Here is an 8,373-nt window from a genome sequence, read left to right as displayed (position 1 = left end):
ATGTGGCTGGCGGCGCTGCGCTCCGCAGCCCTTCAGCCCTGATGGCCGCACACCCGCTCCCCGAGCAGGGACAGCGGCGAAAGGCTGGGGCCTAGGCCGGGGCTGGGGCTGGGGTCGAGCCCAGGGGACAGCGGCCTGCAGTGGGGGGCATCCGGGGGCTTCTGAGCGGTGGGTAGCGGGCCTTCGGGAGGCGAGAGTGGGAAACTGGGCGGGAGGTTTTGGGCAGAGATACCTAAAAATTGCCCTGTTTTTCCCATTTAGTTACAGATCTGAACACATCTCGAACCATTTCAAATTCCTTGTTATTTATTTGTTTATCTGGCGAATCAACAAGCCCAAATGCAAAAAAAAAAAATAATTCTGGATCAGAGCAGAATGTTTTCTGACGTCTTAGAGCTTTCCGCTCTCCTTAATCCTTCTAAACATGCATTTATTTACAAAGCATTTTACTAAAAATTAAAGCATTCAATTGGTAAATAGAAAATGAAACATGCTGGTAGCTGCTACGTTTATTTTCATTTACTGTACCCTTTTTTCCTTCCTTTTAAAACAGTTTGATGGAAATGGGTGAACCAAATTTTCATGTTTTAATTAAGAAATTCTTTCCATTAATTTTGTCCCCTTCTGTCTGAAATTATACTTTTTTTTTTTTCAGAAACACCACATGATGGGTTAAAGATTTTATTTTACATCATCTTTAATGAAACATAGATATATAACAGAACTCAGATCCTTTCCCTTCAAAGTTATTTTTTTCTGAAACATTAAATATTAATATGTTAGAGAGAAGGAAAGAAAGTAAAAAAAAAAAAAAAGTAAAACAGCAAGTACTGTGGAGGACGGTCAAGGGCTGCCTCAGTCACTCAGTGTAATGGTCTGTTGATGTTTCAAGTCAATGGGATATATCAAAAGGCAGTACTTTTCTTTAGATCCGAGGTTTCCACTTTTTTTCCCCTACAGTCGTAAGGTAAAAAAATAAAAATAAAAAATCTCAGAAAAAGGAGAAGGCTGGGTTTGTCAAGATTTTAATGATTCTACCAATGTTTGGCCCCAAGCATTCTCCCGCATACTCAGCTCACAGTTTTCTGTAATCCCTTTCATAGCATGAAAACATATTTGACCACAATCCATTTGAGACCGTCTGCTCCCCACTGATCTCAGTGCAACCCCTGGATTCTGCTAGGTCTGAGCAAACTTTGTCCCAGAGGCCTCCAGCTCTGGTACTCAACCCCAGACCTGCTGTGCTCGTAAATGCTCTGAGTATTTATGCCAAGCCCCAGGTCTAGCCCTAACAACTTTGCCATTTTTGGCCTCAAGCTGTATGGCTTGATAAGATGAAGTTATCATGACAGAAAATCTGAACCTTGGCATATCTTGGTTCAATGGCACTGAAAGAAAATAGGCAACAAATCAGCCTGTAGGCTCTCGAGGACCTCTTTATCTTTAAATAAAGAAACATATGCAATGTAGCAACTTCCAGTGCTGCCAAAAAATATTATCCCTTATAAATAAGGGCAATTGTATTGAAAATTATATCCCTGGAATAAACATAAAATTTACTTTGAATTTTATTTCAAGATTGTTTGTTTTAAATCTGTTTCAAAAGAAAAGCTATCCAGTGCTTTAAGTGATAAAAAAGTGGGATTTGTTCTATATGTTAAGCTGGAGAGTCTGGAGGGATATAAGGTAAAATATCTGAGTAGACTTATCCTTTCTATTTTGCTCGAGATGATGGACAATGTACAAAATTATGTTGTCAAATTCAAATTAACCAAGCTTAATTCAAAAGAATTCAAAAACTGAAGCTCCCATGCCTGCCAAAAGTTAGACTACCTTGTCCAAATCAATTATTTCAAGATAACCATCTGATAATAGCCTGCGCGTTTTAATGCAGCCTCTTGGATTCTTACCACTCCAGCGAGTAAGAATGAAAATAAAAGCAAGCAGAAGAAATCCCAGGGGACTGTAGCTTCAGGAGGCAAAAAATTGGTGCTTCTTGCTTGCCTGTCTCTTCCCAGTTTCCTGCCCCCTTCGGCGTGTGAGAAAGACAAGCAGAGTTTGTGCGCTTTGGAAACTCGATAGGAGGCAGCAGCTGATCTTCCCATCACCAGCCTAAAAATAATCCACTCCAGGGCTTGGAGCTGCTTCATTAAGTGGAGGAAAATCCTGCCACCGGGATGATATTGATCACATAGCACAACCGAGTGAAAATTTGGGTTGGTATTTTGTTTTTGTGTTTGCAAAGGTAAGCTACAGAGTTTGCTCTAACATTCAGCAAGCAAGCGGGGCATGCAGTGACCCCCCCGTCATCCCCCACTAACCGTCTCCTCCTCCTTCGCTTTATATCTGTGGGACAGGGCTTCTCCTTGTTCTTTCCTGGGATTACAACTCAGATCTGTTTTCCTTTTCCTTTTCCATTCTCAGGCATTCTCAGGCTTTACAGTCCCCTACCGCTGATGTTTTCTTTGCTGCTGTGTGCAGGGTTACGTTTCTTTTTTTAAACCGTCCTGTCTTAGCATGTGAAGCCATAGGTTTTGCAGCAGGCAGCGTAGCACGCTGATGGTTGAAATCGCCTTGTGTTAAGGAGCTTACCAAAAAAGAAAAAGCATTGTCTTAGATGCATGAGAGCACTGCAGATGTTTGTGTGAAATGCTTTTCAGCATCAGTATTGTGTTTAGCAGCCTTGCTGTTGTGATTTTCTCTGTGTTTGGGGCCTGATCCAAAACCTACTGAAGTCAATGAGATTCTTTGCATTGACTTCAGTGCAGTTTGGATCGGGCTGCTGGTATACACCAGTTAGCGATGAGAATGCTGACAGGTATCAGAAGTAATTCATCACCTTAAGGCCCAAGGTAACTGGGACAGTGCTTAGCAAGGAAGCAGGGTATATCTAGAGTAGCTGGTCAAAGCCGAAATAGAAATGAAAAGGAAAAAGAAATTTGGTACAGGATGATTTTGGGTAAAAGAGATTTTATGTGGGCAGCACTTTTTTGCCATTGACTTAGCAGAACTCTTTGCAAATAATGCATATCTATGATTTTCAGATTCCATTAGATCAGGTGCTTTTAGGGAGGTAAAAAAAAAAATGAATGAATAGGTTTACACCTGGAAAGGAAAATGATTCAGAGCACTAACTGAAAATCCATGGCAAGTTAGACCTTCCATACTGCTTATCCAACCTAAAAATAATTTGATCTTTGTTAAAGTTTTCTCTGTGAATTTCAGGAAAGAAGGAGAAAAATCTTACTTTTGTAATGACTCCATTACTGAGAAGTTGAAAGCCAACTACTTTCATAAAACTCTCAGTACTTTCTCCATCCTGCATCTGTATGTGTACGCATATACATATATATATGTATACATGTGTACTTGTATATTTGCATATATGGGCATATAATGCAAATTCTAAGACCAAAAAAATATGAACTGAGACCCAAGTATGCTCTGTAAGCTGATGTATTTTAATCAGGAAGTGCAGCTATTGATTTTATTATTTTTTTTTTAATATAGGCAACTGAACTACTGAAATAAACACTTTTTTAAAGTTCCATATTTCCCCCAAGCAAGGTCCACCTGAGAACTGTATTTATGCTCTTTCCTTTACAGTCATATCTTGCAAAGCGTGCAGAACAGTGATAATCCAGGTAAGATAAAACTCTTGAATATGAAGACTTTTAAGCCCAATTTTGAAGTCCCTAAGTTAATTAAAATGTCTGTAACTCGAATTCTTAACAGTTTTGCACTCAGTGAGGATGTTCTTATTGTTTTTATGGAAATCTACATTATCTGCCATTTTCCCATTTTATTCTTTTCTATAGCTTATGTAAAATCTATCTCAGGAATGCATTAAGAATCCCAATTTCAGTTTGTTAAAATGAGATTTGTAAGTGTTTAGGTTAAATGCTACATCACATTCATGCTTAATTTGTTGTCCTATTACTTTTTTCTTCCCAAAATGCTTTTCTTATTCACAATGAGTATATTTTCCTAAACTCTTTTGTACTGATTTCTGTTTATTATATTATGACAATGTCTGTACACCTTAACTCAGAACCAGAAAGTCTCAGTTTGCCAGTGATGGAGATTTTAGGATGAAAATTTAAATGCTTAAAGGGCATAAACTTTTTTAGCTATTTCATTGCAGGGTGAGCTACTGTTCAGACAGTTCACATCCTCATTAAAGCAAACCAACAGGGAATCAGATTCCCAAATGATGTCAAGGAGAGATGAAACTCTGTCCACTGGCACCATTATGGACTCATTCTCCTGACTGTTCTTTTCATTCCTCTACTCTGTGAAGTTCTGCTCATTGCTTTAGCTTGCAGCAGACTGTTTGCAAAGAGAGAAAGAAAAAGCACCACTGAAAATCTGTAACTAGTTCTACTGTTTGCAAAGACTGAAGTTAAGCTGAACAAGTTGTCATTAATTTTGAAGAACAAAGCCCTCCCATTGTACAAGTGATAAAACAAAAAATTACCAGGTATTTGGCAGCCTTACTGGGGTGCTGAATGTAGCTGCTACCCTCAGATAGTATGCACTTGTTATCCGAAGATCTTTATCACATTACTGCATTTCCCCTGACTGAAATGCTAGGTTAAGCCTAGTGTGCTTGGCAATGTTATTATAAAGTGTAGTATTCCTACTATAATTAGTAGTAAAGCAAATATATAATGATATCCTCACTTTGGTGCAATCAGCCCAGCATAGTTTGGTGGCCTACTGTATTCAGCAGAAAGAGAAATTATCTCTGGGAAAGCCATTTTTGTAATAGCCATGACTAATACTGTTTTCTGAAATGTTAGGATCTCAACAGGCATCCTGAAAGGCTACTGCTACTTGATGAGAAATAGTGGTCAATAACTTCAGATGTCCAAAAAAATTCAGAACAACTTGTTACCCTTTCATCTGTCCTCTCCTGAATATTCATGTTTAGGTTATGCATTTTGTTGTTTTGTAGTGGCAGTTAGACTGCTCCCATTTATTGCAGTCATTCCCGTACGCTAGACAAAGCCATCTGCCTGTAAATAAGCCTTCAGGTCCAAACACTACAAACTGAGTAAGAACTTAGAAAAAAGTTCTTGGTAATTCATGTGAGAAGAAGAGGTCTGTGTGCTTTCCAGAGGCTGTCCCTTCCTTTAGAATACATAGGTAAAGATTTGCTAAGAAACCAGTGGACATTTTCCTGCTGTGCTATTCCGCATGACTCATAGGTCCTTGAGCTTGTCCTAAGTGAACTAACATTGAAATTGAAGTATGGCAGCTGCAACAACTCAGCACTGATCTCGTCTCAGGATAGCAGTGAGCAGAGCTTCTTGTCTTGGAAACAGTACTGTGGTAATAGAACACCGTTAACTCTGAGACTGAGTTAATATTTTTGTGGTTCCCCATTGGACCTTGTAGAGTACAGCAAAGCAGGCATCTGCCTGGAGCAGCAGGCTGCTGGGGAAGATAAAGCAACCTGGCTTTGCTGCTTAACTCACCTACACACAATTCCAGGAAGAGAAGGTCCGTGCTGCTGCCAGTGTCGCCAAGGAAGAGGGCTTGGCACGCATAGGAGGGCAACTGCTGCTAGGGAAAGTGATAACCTCTCTGAGTTGTAACAACCTCTGCTGTTCTCTCTACCATCCCTTAACAACAGAAATATCCTCAAATCTCTCCTCATGTGGCTCTGCAGCCCAGCTTTTCCTCTTTGATGCCTCATTGCATACATACTGCAGCCTGAAAAGTCTGTCTCCACATTTTTGGTAAGGAGAAAAGTCAGCTTTGGCTACACCGTGTGGAAAGCTTGAGTGAACTTTGTGTTCTGACTTGCTTAGAGCTAAAAGAGCTTCAACATGGCTATTCATTTCAGGCTTAGACTGTTTTTCAGTGTGGCCAATATTCTGTCTTTGGCAATGATAAAGAACTGGTGCTTGGGAAAAACATAAGTCGTCTTTGGAGTATTTAATTATGTTCTAGCATGATGCTCGGCACTGAGCGAAACAAATAGCACTTCCTCATTTAGGCAATATACCTCTATCCATCTCTCTATAGGTCTAGTTCTAAATGAACCCTAGCATAGCCTTACTAAAGCCAATGGAAGAGAAGTCTAATTATTAATGAGGAACCCAAATTTGGTCAGTGGTCAGTCATAAGTGTTCCATCTTCCTTTCTAAATCTAGCTGTAGTTTTGATGAGTTTTAGCAGTAGGAAAAACTGCAATTCTTGATATTATTTCTAAATTTGATGTTCTTCCATTTCACATTTTCATTCTGTGAAAAGAAATCTTATGGTATTACAGAACAGGAGGGATTAGTGCTTTTTCATTCTGCCTTTTATCAGTTATCTGCAGGTGAGATCTTCCAAGCTGTCTTCATTTCCAGGGTCAGTTTTTTGACTCAAAATTTTCAAATGTGCATCTGTGCATCTCCAGAGCCGCCTATGGAGATGAGTTTTCCAAAAGTCAGAGCTAGGTCTAGTGGTTTGGGTCACATAGGCAAAAGGATAAGATAACCTCCTCCACATAGGAGGTTATATCTGATCTTATCTGATCTGATACCTTCTGCACCTGAAGTGGATGCAAAAGGAATGCTGGAGTGGTTTGTTGCTCCCTGTGAGGCACACTGGAGGAAAAATTATTTCTCTGTCTCTAATGTAATGCGGTGTATTTTCATACATCACTCTTCAAGACACAAAGAACAGCTAGCAGCCTGTCTTTAAACACCAGAAAGCATCCATGAAAGCTGGCATGTACCAACAGATGCAGAACATGGGTCCTCCACTCACAGCCATAGTTCAGGTCTAGCTCAATGACAGATGAACAGTTGGAAGGAAGGAAGGAAGGAAGGAAGGAAGGAAGGAAGGAAGGAAGGAAGGAAGGAAGGAAGGAAGGAAGGAAGGAAGGAAGGACAGATGGACAGACAGGCTGGCAGACCACTGGAATATTAATGTTTCCTACCAGCCTTATCTCTTCTGTTCCCTATCACTGCCATAATGTACCATATGTGCGTCCTGAAGCAAGTGCTGATAAAAAGGGAGGTTGCACCTGATGAGCATTTCTTAAAGCCAAATCATAAGTTGTATTGGGTCAACACTGCATCATGACACTGATCAGAATGCTTTAATAGATTTTAAGCCTGAGGAGCATTAATAATGGTGGTCACTGGATGTGCTGATTAAGAAAGAAGTATTTTCTGATTTAATAACTTGGGAATTAATAGTCAATTACTTTATTTCATTTCATTGACAATGCGATCTTTTTGATTGTCTGTTTTTGTTTGTTTGATTGTTTGTTTGTTTTAACAAACTAACCAACCTAGACTCTGATTTCTCTCATTTTAAGAGAAGAAAATTAAATTATACCTCTTTGAACCTGTATCAGAAGTGTTGTAAATAGACTGCTTATGCATGTCTTGAAAATGATGATCAGTATGACAGACACTGTCTGTCTGTATTGGTATTAATGATAGAAACAGATTATTTCCTCAGCCCTATCAATGTACAAAGGATGGTTGTTTTTAAGACAGTATATTTTTGGACATGCTCCACCACAAAACTGAGCACAGCAAAGGTGCTATGCATCTTTCTTGACAGCTTCTAGGGACCACTGTTTGAGGTGTAATAAGAATCCTCTACAAACTGATAGTTAGGTCCTAGCTATCAGAGAGCACTCTCCATGCAGATAATGGCCTATTCTTCCATGGGAACATCTACTGCCTATATTCCATTTCACTTCCAGAAAAATGGAAAGAAAAAAAAAAGGCAAAACAGTTTCCCTTTGCTTCTCTTGGACACAGTTTTAATCCTTTCTCCCAGATTTATTTTTGACTAGAAGCCAAAAGCTACACTTAAAGTCAGTGATTCAGTACTCATTTGAACCCAGGATCCCCCTGCCCTTCAGTACCAATCCAACCACTAGACCACAATAATATCTTATGCTGTCTCAGAAAAGAGCCCTACTTGTGGGAAAGGGAGGAAAATTCCCAGCAGAACTCCCTTGGACTTCTGACCTTCGATAAAAATGAGGAAACAACACTACTGATTTTCAAGAGATTATCATTACCATTATGTTTCTCTTAAAGGAGACATGTCAAGCTTTTACAAATTAAAAGCAAACAAACTCCTTGTAGTTTTTTTAAAAAGCTTTTTGTTTGTTCTGTTAATAACTTCTCAGACTACTTAGAACGAATTCATGTATTCAAAAGAATACTTATTTTGCATTACTAATCATTTAGAATTTTGAATATATTTTATATTAAAGTATAATGTCAGATTGATAGTGGTCATATCATGCTATTCACTTTGGAGACTGGGTCAAATTCTCCATCAAATTTTGTTCTACTGAAAATTGAGTGGGTTGCCCATCATCTGTTGTACCACAGTAAGTACATGAAT

General features: G+C 39.2%; 1 protein-coding gene across 13 annotated transcripts in view; it reads left to right on the top strand.

Moving 5' to 3' along the window:
- Nucleotides 1–2,076: 2,076 nt before the first annotated feature.
- The window catches only part of ABCC9 (ATP binding cassette subfamily C member 9), a 79,135-nt gene continuing 72,838 nt past the window's right edge, over nt 2,077–8,373 (top strand). For 7 of the 13 annotated variants that reach the window (XM_067000683.1, XM_067000672.1, XM_048053883.2 and 4 more), the window contains exons 1-2: nt 2,105–2,245; nt 3,607–3,644. The gene's annotated coding sequence lies outside the window, so the exon portion shown is untranslated. Of the gene's footprint in view, nt 2,246–3,510; nt 3,645–5,638; nt 5,745–8,373 lie in introns of all 13 variants that reach the window. The other 6 variants (XM_067000665.1, XM_067000658.1, XM_048053878.2 and 3 more) reach the window with 6 other exon arrangements.

Source organism: Anser cygnoides, chromosome 1 (genome assembly GCF_040182565.1).
Source record: "Anser cygnoides isolate HZ-2024a breed goose chromosome 1, Taihu_goose_T2T_genome, whole genome shotgun sequence".
NCBI classification, from domain to species: domain Eukaryota; kingdom Metazoa; phylum Chordata; class Aves; order Anseriformes; family Anatidae; genus Anser; species Anser cygnoides.
This window is presented reverse-complemented; position numbering and strand designations above follow the sequence as displayed.